The sequence below is a fragment of the Archocentrus centrarchus genome, chromosome 3 (assembly GCF_007364275.1).
Source record: "Archocentrus centrarchus isolate MPI-CPG fArcCen1 chromosome 3, fArcCen1, whole genome shotgun sequence".
NCBI classification, from domain to species: domain Eukaryota; kingdom Metazoa; phylum Chordata; class Actinopteri; order Cichliformes; family Cichlidae; genus Archocentrus; species Archocentrus centrarchus.
In genome coordinates, this window is record NC_044348.1 from 5,677,564 (window position 1) to 5,694,061 (window position 16,498).

The window sequence follows — 16,498 nt, forward strand, 5'->3', positions numbered from 1 at the left end:
CCTTAGGAATGACAACAAAGTCCTCATATTGATACAGGCTTCTGAACGTTCACCTGAAGCAATTCCAGGAAGGTAAGGAGAAGCTGGAAAACCATGTCCGTCACTGATATTTAAAGATTAACTCGCCTGAATCGTCTTTCCCGTGAAAGAGAGAGGAAGACAATGCGGAGCAGGGCTGGATAAGGCCAGCATCTCAGCAGGAAGCGAGGATCTCCATCAGCAACAAGTGATGGAGACAAAACGCACAAACATCACTACCGCACAGCAAAGACGAGCTTCAACCTTTATGTCGGAGCTATGGAAAAGTTTACTTTTGGCAGCTAACGAGGTTCAGAATTATAAGCCTGGGAAAAAAAAAAGTCCTAATGAACACATACAGAACAAACTGCGGCGTATTGATGCACTGTGAAGTGTTCACTGACAGAAAACTCAACAGAACTCATGTTCTCATACATCAAAGTGCAGGAAAAAAAACCAAACTTTGCTGAAGCAGAACATAATGAGAAGAAGGGAGATCAGTTGAATCCACAATGACAGGGATTTCTCTCTCCCCTGTATATGTTTTCTTTTGTCTTGTAGTCTATTCATCAATAACACTCATACAGCAAGATGAGAGCTATGTATTTTCCTTAGAAACACAAAGTACACCCTTAAATGTTTCTTACAACAACAACGGAGCCGCACGCGCATTGTAAGACAAGAATTTAATAGCGCTGAAACACAGCGGGCTTTTAACAACAGAGCTGTGGAGTTTAAGACTGGAAGATGGGTCAGAAACCACATTACAGTGTGAGGGGTCTAATCTAGTCAGGCCCACCAGTGTGGGAGACCCCCGTTTGTGTTTGATAAATAGAAACCTCCACACTGGGCAGCCAGCGAGAATGAGGGAGCGGAGAGCGAGGGCCTAGAAAATGGGGCTGTCTGCTTGATAAGCATGGGCTGTTACCTCTGTCCCAAATCCACTTTTCTCCGCAGTCATAAAAGGTTTGGGAGCCCAGCTTAAGGTGGTGCCCCGATATGCTGCATTGCTCTCTCCCTCACTCGGATATGAGAGAGACAGAATGGAGATGTGGAGCCAGTGATGGATTCCCCCCCCATCTTCAGCCAGTGTTAAAAGCACGTTTTCAGGCATTACGGAGCTTACCATCAAGGTGAGAGCTATGTGTAAACTTGGGTAATGTGCTCACACTGTAAGCCACAATTTCGAGCTCGCCTTCCTTCAGAGTTTGGAAAACTGGGAAAAGGAGGTTGTGTCAACTCTGCAAGGTCCAGAAAAATCTATTAAACTCACTTTTGTATTCTTTGACAAAGGTCGCTTTTTGTTTCCGCTCCAACCCGGATACGGTTTACAATTTCTGCAGCAGATTACAAAGTCAGCCTCGTAATGTTAGGCGTAAAATCCAACTGAAGGCAGTAAAGAGTAGCACGGGGACGGGGTCTGCTCGCCACACAAAGACCCCCTGTTCTCTCCTATTCTACCCTTGGCTCAGCAGGAAGCCTCCTCCCTCATTGACCCGCCTTCTGACAGCAGTCATATTGACTGCTCTCCTTATTGAGCCACTCTTGAGACAGAACAGGCCACTCGTGAAGCCAGTCACATTTTCAACAACAGAGGCCCTTCTGTGGCCTGGACTTGGGGACAAGGAAATCCTGGACATCATCAAAAAGTAAACACACTTCACAGAGATTTGCAACCACTGGGAAATTACATCTGTAAAGGGCAAACAGCGATATAGATTCTCCTTGTTATCATTATACTGCTTTCACGTCATTTTATAATAAGTCGCTGGATCTCTGGGCTGCGAGGCCTTTATAAGAAAGCAAGCCTAGAAAATCATTAGTAGCACATTAAGGGTGAATGGAGGCCTTCAGTGCAGGTAAAGATGGATGCAGGATGAAGGCACTTTTTTGTAATTTACCTGAGCACTTCACCATGTTCCTGCCTCTCTGCTATTTCCATATCTCCACAGTTTGTTCTTCCAGCCTGAGTGTCAGGGCTGCTTTAATGACACTAATGGAAATGGTTGTCTCTGCTTCCCTCCCACACTCTCCCCCGCTTTTCCTTCGTCTTTGTACCTCGACTCAGTGTCTCTTTCTGTGCAAAGTCTTTCATCCAGCCATCTCCCAAAACTTCGCTCTAAAGCCCATCTGTCACCGAGGAACACCTCAGGGAAATAACCATGAACCTAAGACCGAGCGTGACGGGTCTAGGTGTCTGTAATGTAACAGGAGAAGAAGCTATATTTGAGGTATGTATCTATTTAGGAAAAAAAGGTGTCCTTTTCTAATCAAAGGTACAGAAGTCCCCTTGTAGATTGTATTAGAACATGACTGCAACTTTAAGCAGCTCCTTTACGTACTTGAATGAAATCAAAGAAATTAGGATTTGTGGAGATTCTTACCCTCTTATGTAAAAAAGTAACAGAAGGATGAGGTTCATTAAGATAGATTAGTGCTTTCTAGAGCTGAACAAAAATAATCAGAGAGTATTACCTTTTTTTTTTAATGTGTGCACATTTACACTAGTTCAGTTTGGCTGCAGGAGGACAAAGCTACAATGACAAACTACAGTAAAGGAGCGTTAGTGTTACAACTCAAGTACTCAATGCCTGACAAGCCTGAGGGAGGTAGCTATGATCAGGGATACCACAACCCACTGATTCTGGTATTCAAAGCATTCCCCACAGCACTTGATGAAATGAGGAGTTAAGGCCAAGCCATACAGGGATGGACAAAATGACTGGGGCGCCTAGCACACACTGGCTGTCCTGTGCTGGCTCTAACTCAACTGGCAGATTAAAAGAGGAAAGGATCCAATTTCTTCAGCGCACAGTTCTCCGTCATTCTGTATACTTGCTGCCATGGTTAAAAGCTCTGGAGGCCCAGAGACAACATGACAGGGTCACCAGTGAAGCGGGGTCACTGCAACGACATCAGCTCTGGTTGCACTGGAAACTGCCAAAAAAAAAAAATGTTATTCTAAAACAAATGTCAGTCTCTTTTTAATCAGATGAAAAAACAGAACATAGTGAAATGATTCACTGGTTAATAGGATTAGCAAACGCTCTGAGTGCAAAACATCAAATGTGAACAGCCGTGGCCAATGTGCAGATCCTGAGTGAGGGATTTTTATTCAGGCTACATGATGCGTCTTTCCACTCTTTACTGTATTGAATGTAATGGTGTCAGGCTATAGTATACGAGCCATTAATGACTTCCTAATCCCAACACACACACATTGAGCCCTACTTCCTGTGTAGTAGCAAGGAGCTCAAGCTCGTGTCCAATGCAGCCCCTAATCAGAGTCCCCAAACCAGCCTCTGCACCACGGGAAGAAAGTGGACACTGTACAAGCTAAAAAAAAAAAAAAAAAAAAAAAAGTTATATTGAGTAATGCTAAAAGTATTACATTCTGAAAGTTAATGATAAAAGTTACCTGTTGTTTCGCAGATAATATGGACTAAATGATTCTAAGGAATTAGACTGTCTGAAACTTAATTCATTATTTGATGGTGTGATGAATTTTAAAAATTTAAACTTGAAGCATTTTAAGGGCAACTGTTTGCAGAAGCATTTGATTTAATGTAAGCTCCAACATCTGAATCCTAAACCTCTTAATATCCATCTGTGGCCTATAAAAATGTATGTTTGTGTATTTACCAAAAAAATCAAAAACCATTACTGGGAATTTAGTTTTGAGGGAGTATTTTGCTTTTGGTGCACACACTGTACTTTTTTTTGTTTTTTTTACTAAATATCCATCAGTCCTATAAATCTTCATCACCTGTGAATATGCCACTGCATGCAGTTCAATGAGACTGCCAAGTGGTGATGAGGAAAAATGGTCTGTAGGGGAAAACTCCTTAAATGTAGACTAATTCGAGCTTTGCAGTCATTAGTGTAACATCAATTTTTCATAGATCTTTGCAACAATTACATTTGGAACCTGTGTTCCTGAAATGTGCAGATTTATATCCCTCTGGCGTGTAAACAAAATGTTTTCTTGGCTGTGCAATCAGCTACATCATTTAACTTAGTTCAAATGACACCTATTTATCAAATGATATGTACATTTCATTCAGTAAAACCAGATACAAATACTTGGGGGGGGGGGGCTTTCAACAGCTGAGTGTGATGAGGGAGACAGACCCAGGAGGGGCCGGTGGGATGGGGAACCCTCTCACCTCATCTGGTAGTGATAATTAACCAGTACTGATTCCCTCTCTTATCAGCTCCCCGTGGGCTCACAATGAAGGATGGGCCCACTGAGACGAGAGCAGCTCAGGCGGGCATTCTTTGAGAGCTGGTTTTGAGATAGCGCGAGTGTTCAGCGTGAGAGAACGTCAAAAAACACAGCCTTGCATGAAGTAATTGGAAAGCAAAATGGCAAGAAAGAGCATGTTTCTCGGGCTAGATGGACACCCACAGAGCAGCCGGACTAAAGGTTAAAACCATCACTTAATGCCTGCATTTGAGAATTGGACTAACCTTTTCTGGCTGCTCAAGAAAGTCCGCTAAAAATCCCACCATGGCAGCAGATGCCATTATCTGCTGTTTTTAAGTAAAATGCCCTTTAAATTGCACTCTCAAACAAACTAACAGGTGCAGAGACAAACTGCGCACTTAAAACACTGCCAGGAATCAGCACATAGCACCACTCAGTATGAACCTTTGGATTGTAGTCTGAAAAGTCGAAGACAAGAAGAAATCCATATCATCTTTAGACCCGCAAAACCATCACAGTGTCACTCAAATAAGCCAGAAGTGTTGAGCTGAGTAATTTAAAAATCTGACAACACCACAGAGCGCTGCTGTGTGCTCGACAAAGAAAGATTTGTGTAAAGAGCTCGTGTGAGATATCATTGTACAGTAATAAAGCTGGAGTGACAATAATACATAGAAAGAAGTGAGGAAATATCTTCCAGATCTTGGTAGGTTTTAGTCTGCTCTGCCTTGCGGCAATAAGTTATCTGATGAGGCTGTAAAACCAGCGAGCAGTGGGCAAACGTAGCCAGGAAGTAGTCAACATACTGGGCAGATTGGGCCAAGTTCCTCCTTTCCCCATGAACAACAAAACATGAGATAGTCATCTGAGACAGGGAAGCACATTCATCTTGCCACCCACTAGCTCCACCCTGTCCCCACTAACCCCGATACTAAAGAAAATCATGTGGCTGTAATGAGATATCCTAAAGATTTTTTTTTTTAATGAAACACAATATTGCCTTTTCTTGCCCCCGGGTTTTTTTTTTTTGTTTTTTTTTTTTTTTTTTTTTTCCTATCACACTCACTCACACAAACACACAGAAGAAAATCAATATAATCCCATATGCCTTGCACAGTCAAACACCCGGCAATTTATCAGCATTGGATTTCAAAGTCTGAGTCTTTGCCTGTTTTGTCCTTGACTCGTGTCATTTATTTGCTCTTTTTTTTTTCTTGATCACAACAGAAAGGAAGGAATAAAAAAAAAAAGGAGGAGAGGGGGCAGGGGGTGCTTACAGTACAATTTCCCCACATTGACGTGTAAGAGTTAAGTAGAGCAGTTGGTATGAGGAGCCCGAGATGAAAGTGCAGACTGAACAACTCTGCCAGAGGTCACATCCAGCAATCCACTTGATCACAGTGTTTGGTTGTGGCTCCTTTGAGTGGTCAAGTGTGGCCAATCTTCCCTCTGATAAGTCAGATGCCAATTACCAGCCCCAGACACAAAAACATTTCAAACTAGCCCAGTTTCTCCTCTTGTTGAGATAAGCATCAGCATGCAAATTCTACTAATTACAACAGAGCTGAGTCATAGTCCCCCCACTTTCAAAGCTCCCTTTGAGGCTGTTACATTAGCCAATTGTCACATATAGATAAAAGATAAGAATTATTTTCTTCAAGAAAAAATAAATCCTAGGGTTGACATGGTCATTAGTTTCTCCTGACAAAAGAACTCAAAAACAAAGTTTCTTTGTGTGCAATAATCCCACCGCTCTGCCTTTAACGTAGAACAAGATCCTTACGATTTAGAACACACATATATGAGAAGTGTACATATACGCGGGACTACTCATCCTTTCCTCTTTTTTGTTCTTTTCAGACCGGCTTCAAAGTGCTTGACAGAGAGGTGCAGTTAGTGGGCTGTTGATAAAAGAGAAGCCAGTTGCTGCGTGTTCACAGCGATTTGGAGGAATCCATTTAACACTGGAGTACGGGAAAGATCAAAGCCTTCAAGCCAACACTGGGAGGGAGACTCAATTACTATTTTACTTGAAACCGGATGCTACCCCTCTAGAAGAGACCCTTAAAATAACTCTGGAAAAAAATATCCACGGCAGCTTGGAGAAGTGGGGACTCAGGAGGGAAAGCTATCTGAAGACAGTACTGTAATAACGTTGGAGTTAAGTGCGGTTACAGGGGTTAAGTGTTTGCACCAGGGGCATAGTTAGATTACAAAATGAAGATGCTGTGTGAGGCGTAAAGGTCTCCTAGATATTATTACTGTCGCGTACAAGATAGCAAAGCTCCCTTTTAAATGATGAAAGCACCTTTTTTCTCTTGTAGAGTAGCAATTTTTTTTTCACCTTACACTTCTGGCCTGCAATCAGAAACCATTTTCACACTCCAGACAACAGCCTGAGAATCAAGTCCAAACACTGTCCAAAGTTGCCCTTCAAGACGTCGAGCAGGTATCAGGAGATTCTGTCAGATGTGCGGGACATTACACAACCCGATCTAACATCCTGTCGGACCGATTCACACAACTCTGTACGTAACTGTACGTGAGAGTGTCACGTACAGTTACGTGTAGAAAAGTTCATGTGCCAATACAGCTATACTTAGGACAGCGCTGATATCATTCTACAGCCAAGCTCAACCACTGCACACACATTATTGCCCTATACACTGGGATCATCATGCAGAGAAAATCTGACCCCCCCACCCCCCAAAAAAGCTCAGTTTCAGGCGACACATTTGCATGGGATAAACAAAGTCTGTGTTTTCCTCAAATTTACTGACATCTGTCATCAGCAGCTAGGAATCTTTTTCACAACCCACATGCTTTCCAAACTTTTATTTATAGCTGCCAATGCAGCCTCTGTGAGGCTTCCGCCAAAAAAACAAACACACACACACACACAAAAAAGCCAGAAAAAAGATGCCAAGAACACAAAGAACTTCAGAGAGATGGGACTAATACTGTTCAAGGCCCTCTCTGTTTACAAACTATGGTAGGTATTTTGCAGTGGAATTTCTACTTTATAAATTAACAGTAAATGGACTGGGACCTACACAGTGCTTTAGATTACACATTCACTTTATTCTATGCCTTTATAAGCACTTTCTATCACACATGGACTCACAATCCATAGGATTGGGGCTCAGTATTTTGCCCAAAGTACTGGGGATTGAACCATGACCTTCCAAAAATTAACTGCTGAGCCACATATTGCTGATGGGCCAAGGACTGAGAACAAAGATAACTAGAAATATTACAAATTACAAGATGTCCCCAAGTAATGCTAGTCCTGTGCACAGATACTTACTACTTAACTACCTGGTCATCTTTTTCAAAGGTTTATCCATCCATTCATTTTCTGACACTTATCTGGGTCTGGGTCATGGGGGCAGCAGTTTAAGCCGAGACCCCTAGACCTCCCTCTTCCCAGCCACTTCTCCTCCGGCTCATCCAGGGGGACATCAAGGTGCTCCCAAGCCAGCTGAGGAATATAATCTCTCCAGCATGTCCTTGGTCTGCCCCGGGGCCTCCTCCTGGTAGGACATGCCCAAAAAACCTCCCCTAGGAGGTACTCAGGAGGCATCCTGGTCAGATGTGGAGGAGTAGCTGCTCCAAACCATCTGTCAGTCTCCCGCTCCACTCTTCCCCTCACTCATGAACAAGACCCCCAGACACTTAAAGCCCTTCACTTCGGAGGTCTAATCCTCACAAGATGGGTTTTCTTCTCATGATTCTCATCATTGCCCACAACATAATAGAAGTATACTAGAATTCAATTTGCATGAGAAGGGAGACTCTATTTTCTAATCACCGCATCAAGAGCAATAATTGTCGTGTGTTCCAAAACAAACTTTTTGAAAGCGAATAGCTTTCTTCCACGCCTTTTAGCAGACAGGCAATCTGGAAGTGACTGGTGCTCGGCGAGTGTATAAAAGTCAGGCGGCAGAATGAAGCTATCTGTTGATCCTCTCGTTCCTTTGGGACCACCTGCTGTTTCTTTCATTCAGCGGGACTAGCTGTTCATGCATTCATTTCCATACCACTTGCCCGCTTCTGTTCAACCATTACACTTTATTGTTTGCGCCATTGTTCCACTGTAACCAGCTTTCCTCTCCTTTATGCGGCACCACCGAGTGTGAAGCTCGTGCCAGTCTCTAAGGGTGTAAGTACAACAAAAGAGGTTGGAGGATGTGGCACCGGTGGCATGAATGGGAGGTGAAGTATAGCATGAATATCATAAACAAGGCATCGCATCACCACACACACTCACAAAAACTGCATTCCTGGTCACGGAGACCGAGTTTCTCAGTAATACACGCATGTGACCTGCATTGCTACCTATCCCATACTGCAGCTCTGAAGGGCCTTTCTTTCTTTTTCCTGCCCAACAGAGGCTGATCGCTCATTACAGAGCGAGCTTATCTCTGCTCTCAGTCCTGTCGGCTCAGACAGCGGGAGCTTCCCAGGCTGATGCGGATGCTAATGTGGATCATATTGCAGGTGAGGAAGAAGCAAACTGACGTGACAACAGGACAGAGTAATGGGTTTTTTTTGTTGGGAAGTCAAGACTTTGGGGGGGTGGGGGGGTCAGCAGGACACAGCAAGGTGAATGTCACTCACAGCGCATTCGTGTGAACATCTCAGACAGAAACGGGGGGTGGGGGGGGCTGGAGGGAAACCACTCATTTGTTTACAAAAAGAATTATGGTTACGTGGCCTCAATCAGTCTGGCTTAGATAAGAGCTGAATGAAAAAAGGCCTTGTGTACCAGCAGCCACAAAAGGACAGTGATTCGATCTCAATGGCTATCATTTCTTAGTATCCAGTCGCTTCCACAACAATGTCACAGTACACACTATACAGTGCACGTTTATTCCTGAGCCTGTGAAATCTCTATTTGCAGACAAAAATGTTTGTGTTAACACGACATGAAAAGATAAAAACCAGTTACTTTGTTGCTTGAGCCAAAAAAAAAGCTGACTCTGTGTCGTAGGGAAGTTCTGAAGGTCAAGCACATTTACGAGTGGTTTTTAGTGTAAATATCCATGTGGATGATGCACATATTAGGTTTGCCACAGATAAGTCAAAGGAACGAGCTTCACTGAACTAGATGTAACAGATGCTAGTGCCCGTTTGAATACTTCTGATTGAAAACAGCAGAAAGATGGAACTTGTTTCCATAAGGGCGGCTCGTTTGTCTGCAGCAATTACACCATCTAATTCCAAATCAATTTGGCACTGCTTAAGCCATAAAAGAGTCCTATCTGTGGAGTGGCTGGCGCGTCTCCGTCATCAGGTTAGATAAATGAATCCCATTTCCTGCGCACCGACGGACCGCTTCTCGGCTCCATTGTGCGACATGATAACATGCATGCGTGTTTGTGTTGCCTATAAAGCAACAGATTTAACCCATCAAAAAAAGGGAGACTCCCCCTTCACCCTCCCGCCTTTCTTCCTGCATCTATCTGTACCTCTCACAATAAAACACAGGAAGTGGAGACCGTGAGCACTTGACACAGACTTGTCCCGTGGCAGATTTGATCAGAACGCAGCTGAAATTCCCTCTTATCTGTCAGCAAAGGTGTGTGTAAACAGTCAACCACTGAGCATAACCAGCTTGTGCGCAAGTGTTTACAGTACATCGTAAGCAGACTTAATCTCTCCCTGAGCATTCTAGTTTGAGTTACGCTCCACCAGTCCTCATGTCCGGAAGCAAAAAGGCATTCCCAATTAGGCTTGGGTGAAGTTTCATCACTATTGACTCAAATGTGGCAGTCAAATCTGCCCACTGGCCTACATATTAAGCTCTCTTATCAAGCTTATAAGGGAGGCTGGTATCAAAGGACCATCAATAAAAGATGAGAGGATTATGTATTTAATATGCTACATATACCTTACGTGGTATTGCAGTCATAAATAATTCAAAGTCTAGATGTTGGATAGTGTCCTGTATATCGCTGAAACAACACTTTCCTCATGTTGAGGCTCACTTGACGGTCTTCTGTCAAATGCAAACTGCGCACAATGTCAATTATGAAATTCAAATTGAGAACAGACTTTGAAGTTATGATGAATTGAGTGTATTGAGCTAAAGGTATTGACCCACTCAGCTCTCACAAACCACGTTGCTGCATTGCTTTCCAAACAACAGCATTTCTCAATGATTTTACCCTTACAGTCCTGGTGTATAACGAGATACGTTTCTGCGAGTGTGGGTCTGTCTGCATATCTATGCCTCGGTTAAGCAAAGCTGCTGAGTAAATAAGTGGCTGAGTGGCAGTAACTGATGAGCAGTAATGATTTGTGTGCAGTGCAGTCTTTCCCCCTGAGGGCTTCATGCACACCACCCCCAGCAAACCCACCCAAACACCACACTGAGCTGCAACCAGAGGGGCAGTCTCTGGCCCTGAACCTATCTAATCCTCAACACAAGACGAGGGGCCCTGTAAGTGTGTGTGTGTGTGTGTGTGTGTGTGTGTTTTCATGAAGAAAACAGCACAACCCCATGAATTTATAAATATACAAGTAGCTGCTGCAGCCGATGAGCTCTGTGTAAGTGTGTCTGAGTATATGGAAGGCTGACAGAGGTTAGGACAACACATCTGCTGGGAAAAGACTTATTTCAGTCATGCAGATTAGTCATTAGTAACAAACACGCCGAATGCAGTTACATCCAACGTAATCGTTGCTCATCAAACAATTTACCGTGATCGTCAGCTGAGGCAATATGCAGGACTCTAAGCTCTGAGAAAATATTAGCCACCACAAATAGTTTTCATATTTAATAGCCTCCTTCAACCAGAGAGCTTCCCGACACGTTCCCCTGTCTGCTCTATCATGCCTGTGTTTGCTTAAATTATTAATGCTGGCCTTACAGGCTGCAGGTTAGCAAAAAAAAAAAAAAAGGCAGGGTGGTAGTATGTAGTGCGTAGAGGCCACTTCAGACCTTGTTTACATGCTTGTGGGGATTGTGATTGAGTGTTCACCTGCTAATCGCCCACAGTGATGGCAGCTGCGCTGACACGGTGACTGTGGATTTACTTGTGCACCCAAGACATTTAATATACATGGGTGTCCTGTAATATGAACACAATAAAAGCGTAAATCCACACGCGGAGGGGCAACTGAGAGGATTGGAAATTTAAGGATGTGGCTCGCAAAGGTTCCGTGATTAAAACAAGCACTGCAGGAAAGCTGGAAGTGCACGTGCTGAGAGCGGCTGTGGTGATGCGATATGAGGAGTGGTCTGCCCGTTGGAATTAGCTCGCAACACAGAGCGTAATTATCTTCACACACAGGTAACAGCTCCACTTTGTGCTGCTGGTTACTCAGACAAAAAAAAAAAAAATTAATTAAAAAATAAATAAATAAATCAAGCTCAAGGAAAAGAATAAGCTGTCACGTGATGAATCCCAGTACAGCTTTGTTAACATCTAGGTTCCAGTGGTTACACTGGGAAAAACCTTTACCGAGGAACCTTAGTGTTGTTCTTTTCCCATAAAAGGTGCTACACAAAAAAAGTTAAAAGAGTGATTGACTTTCAAAAGTACCGCAAGCTTTTCTTGACACAATTACTGTGGAGAAATGAATATCTTATATGAATAGCGTATAAATATCTGCATTTCAGTGAGGCACACAATTTTTACAAAGGGAAACGGAGTATACTGCTATTTAGAAGCATGTCATGAAACTGCAACAATAGCAATGTGTCACCTTCTCCGCGAAGCCAAAAACGTTCATAAAGAAGGGCCACTGGAAAAAAGGGGATTTTAATGACTTCATTTGACTCCTGACACGACTCTGGGTCGACTCCAGCGCCGCTTTTGATGGGTGGTGGGGATCCAGGGGGCACCTTTGTTCAAGCACTTAGGCTCTGGCACGTTAGAGAAAAGTGAAACTATGAGAGTAATTTAGCAGAGCAGCGTGTGTGTTGTGTGCAAGTGTTGTAAAGCTGTGGAGGGTGGAGGCACGGGGACTACTTTTATCCACATCCATTTGATTTCCTGTCATGACCACAGACAGCACAAAGGGGTAATGGAAGACCCGTCCTGATGGGGGATTATGGTAATGGGCACCTAAGCAAAACGAAGCAAAGCTGTCGTCTCTGTTCCGCTGCACGCAAAACCTGTTACAAAAACATGCACAAATAATTAAAAACCTGCTAAAATAAAAACACAAACATTCACAAACACCTGAAGGCATGAAAAGCTTGTTTTCAGTTTCCCACTCTTTGACTCCCTTCGAACACATTTTCTGTCATATGAACCTGTTTGTACATGCCTCTGGGACTGGGATAATAGGCTCTGACGCTCAATCTATTTTAAGGTCTAGCCAAAGCACTGGCAACTGTGCACCATCACTGCCTAATACTGTACATGAAAGGCCTGAATGAATGATGAATCCATCCATTAGCGTGAGGCTTCTGGAGTGTTACAAGAGCCCGGGTTCTGTTTTCTCCTTTCTACATTTGCGGGAAGGGAGCAGCAGCGGCTGTCATGCTGAAAGGCAGGGGTGATAATTGGTCTTGGCTCTTTTGATGTGCAGACAACGCCATAATCCGTCTTAATCATATTAGCGGGACCCTGCTTGGCCGCTGAGGGCCATCTAGCTATAGACAAGATATAGGTAATGCTGTTTGCCTTCAATTTGAACATACACTAAGAAGCGACACGCTGTCCTTTCAGTTGGCGGCGATTAAGAAAATCACCCTCTTTTCTAGCCTTTGGTTATTTTTAATGTCCAAATTGCCCACAGGTGTCCCTATATTCATGTCTGACATCATCTCACCCTTACCCTTCCAGCATTTATCTTTGTACTCGGACAAGAAAAGCCCGTCAAAAGGTGAAAGCCTTGATGAAAAGGCTTAAACGAGCTCTTAGAAGCATACAGCTTGTCATGTCAGCAGGGGGACAAAGGACAGAGACAAGAGAATGAGACAGTCTGGGACCATGTGTCCACACCCTGGGGGCTCAGCCAATGATCTCACTGTACTGGGAGGCCAATATGGCATTTCCTGCCTGCACCCTGGTGCTGGGCACTGGGCACACCGTAGGATGTGTTATTGGCATATGGCAGCAGTGCTTTCTGTTTCGCATGCTAAGGGTTTTCCTATTGATTTTTACAGCGGCATTATTTTTTTTATTTTTTTCAAATTAGTGGTTCATCCCATTTTCCAAGACCAAATTACCACTTGCAATTATGTTTCATCAGCTCACAAGAGGGACGAGCATCTAAAAGACTTGATTCAAGTAGTTAGTAGACATGTCACGTAAATCAATTTGGACACCTGGTAGGGATTTAGACATGGAAAACAATGCTTTATCAGCCATTTAGAAACAGAATATACCTGTGAAACTACAAAATGCTGAAAAAATAGGATGAGTCGACTGTTGTGTGCTTGTCTGCGAGGAACACTATTACAGAGGGCTCGGGTCCAGCACTGTTAATCCCATAGTAGCCCTAGCATGCCCACCCCCAACAGCAAAGCATGTAAAGTACAGCTACACACCGGCATAAACTACCAGAAAATGCACACTTATGGTAAAGAATTATTGCTCTAAACCACATAAATATGCTGTCTAAGACCATCAAGCAACAGACTCTGTTTTTCCTCAATGTTCTTTACTGTGAGACACATTACAGCCTTCCTGAAAATATAGACTTCTTGCCCTGGCATCTTTCTCCAAGCTGCACCATACACCAATAAAGATTTATATTGTAGCTGAATGACTGTCAGAGTCTGGCATAACAGACACAGAAGGAAGCTCCCTCTCTCTCTCTCTCTCTCTTGCTGATCTCATGTAAGCTAATATGTTACTATGTGTTATTACCGTTTGAGGGGTTGGTGTAGAAACAGGCGACTGGCTTTACACAACAGCGTCACAATACAGTTGCTAAAACTATCCCTTCTGTTTTACCTGAAACAACCAACATTTAATAATACTAGGAGACAGGAGTATTTATCTGAAACAATTTTACAGCAGATTTAATTATTTATGATATTATTATTTAGCCAGATGCCCATAAACACATTGTAATGTTTATTTTATGGCTCTAATTTAGCTAAAAAAGTGCCTGGGGAACTGTCCCATTGCTATGCGATAAATGTGACAAGTACAAGATTTTGGAGTGCATTAGCTGCGGTCAGCTCCAGTCAGATGTCACATTTACATGCATTAAACACTGTAAAAAAGATGCTTGTTCACCAATCACAGTCACCCCCCCCTTTTTTGTCTGTAATCAGACTTGAGAATCTGTGCACGGTCTCAGTTTTCTCTGGCTCATTAAATTTCATTCAGTGATGGAAAAAAAATTGGTTGGTGCACTTCTGATCAACAAACTTCTTTCTGGAACAGCCAGTATTTAGCCAGGCTGAGATCTGCCTGCATTTTTTTTTTTTTTTTTGTTGATAATGTTATCAGATCGTTTCCAATATGATAATCCAGATTTGTAACAATGCTAATTATGAGATTTAAATTAATTTGCAGGCAGCAATTTATTGTCAAAAGAATCAACTTTTAATCCGCGTGGGCATTGTCAGTCTCCAAAGTGGCGACTGTGTCATGATCCCCAACGTAATCGCCCAATCACACAGGCCGCCCGTGTGTGTGTGTGTGTGTGTGTGTGCTCAGATGAGAAGCAGGGGGAGGATGGGGGAGAAGTGGTGCTCTGGCATTGTTGTAGGAATCAAATAGCATTGCCATGGCAACCCTCTGGCAGTGGCAGCCTCTTTGCAGTAACCAGAGAGTAAAGACCCCTAGGGAACCCCTCACCTCCCTCCCCTCCTTCCCCTCAACCTTCTAGCCTCGGGCACGTTTGTGGAGGGGTTGCCGGGATCCAACTGGGGGTGTCTGGCACTGGTGAAGGGGGTGTCCTTTGAACACACAACCACAAGCAACCAATAGACCCCTCTGCCCATTTGTATGTTCTCGTCATTTCAAAACCCGGTTTTTGATTTTCATCTCCGAGTTTGCTTTCAAACGTCAGCATCCAACACAGTGAGCCAAAACCAGAGCTGGAGCCTGTTGATAGACATTTGGAGAGCTAGAGAACAGGAAGGGGAGGGGATACTCTGTCTGTTTGAAAGCAAAAAACTCGTGTGTGTGTGTGTGTGTGTGTGTGTGTGTGTGTGTGTGTGTGTGTGTGCAATTTCACTCCCACACCAACACACTCTCCCTCCAACCCCCTCCCTCTCCTAACACAGGTGGGTATTGTCTGCAGCATGGGGCGCTCCTGGCAGCCGGCCAGATCAGCTCAGGCGCTGGGCTAGTCCTGTTTCAGTCGACTGGCTGTGCAGGTCCACCATGGCAAACTAAATACTCACTCCATAAGCAGCTTTTAACCATTTCATATCCATCAGTGCTGCACAGCAAAGACCTTCAGTCTCAACTTGAATACCTGCACTCAGGTCAGAATTAGAAAAAAAACAAGTCCACAGTGAAAACAATATCTTTGAAATATAAAAGGACTAAACACAAGCTTTTAATTTCTTTAAGTAATCACAAATCTAAATCCCTGAGTTTTAACAATAGTGCCACACTGAAATTTCTGCAACTGGTTTTCTTTGTCGCCCCCCCACCCGCGCCCAAAATTGCGCTGCTAACGGTTTCCTGGGCAGCCCTTTACGCTCCCAAAGGCGTCCTACCGCATCCTTTGATTCATCACACTGTAGAAAGAACTCTGTGAAAAGTATATTCAATACTCTTTGTTCCTTTGTGACAATGTCAGTCAGTAAAAAAAAAAAGCCACGGGGGATGAAGGGATGGTAATAGGAAAAGGTCACTAATTAACCCATTAACATATTCCAGCTATTCTACTATTTAGTAGAAAACATCAATTATGACTGAATATGATTGAATTATTTAGATAAATAATGCAACACTTTTCTGCATTTTTGCTAAAAATTTGTGGTGCAAGACAGTAACGAGGATTAATAAAATTAGCATAGCAGAGGCACAGTAAATGATGCAGACCTTCATGTGATCGTGTAGGTTCACTGAGGGCACGGCTACTTTGGTTTCCACAGCAATAAGAAACATAAGGATTATTTTGAACTGGGCATCATGCAAAGCTACTCTAACAGCTGGATATTGGCACTACAGGTGCTTTTTAAGATTTTGTTAAGCTAATAAAATTTAGCTGATGACTGAGTTAGATGATGACCAAATCTGCAAATACCCCCACAAAAATTCTGGATAAAATTTTACAACATGCATTTTGCATTTATACTTTAAGCACAATATAATATTTCGAAGTGCAAATACGGCGTTTTAA

At 43.2% G+C, this 16,498-nt stretch overlaps 1 protein-coding gene across 1 annotated transcript in view; it reads right to left on the reverse strand.

Annotated features, from left to right (window-relative positions):
• neo1a (neogenin 1a) overlaps nucleotides 1-16,498 on the reverse strand; it is a 157,422-nt gene that overhangs the window by 107,592 nt on the left and 33,332 nt on the right.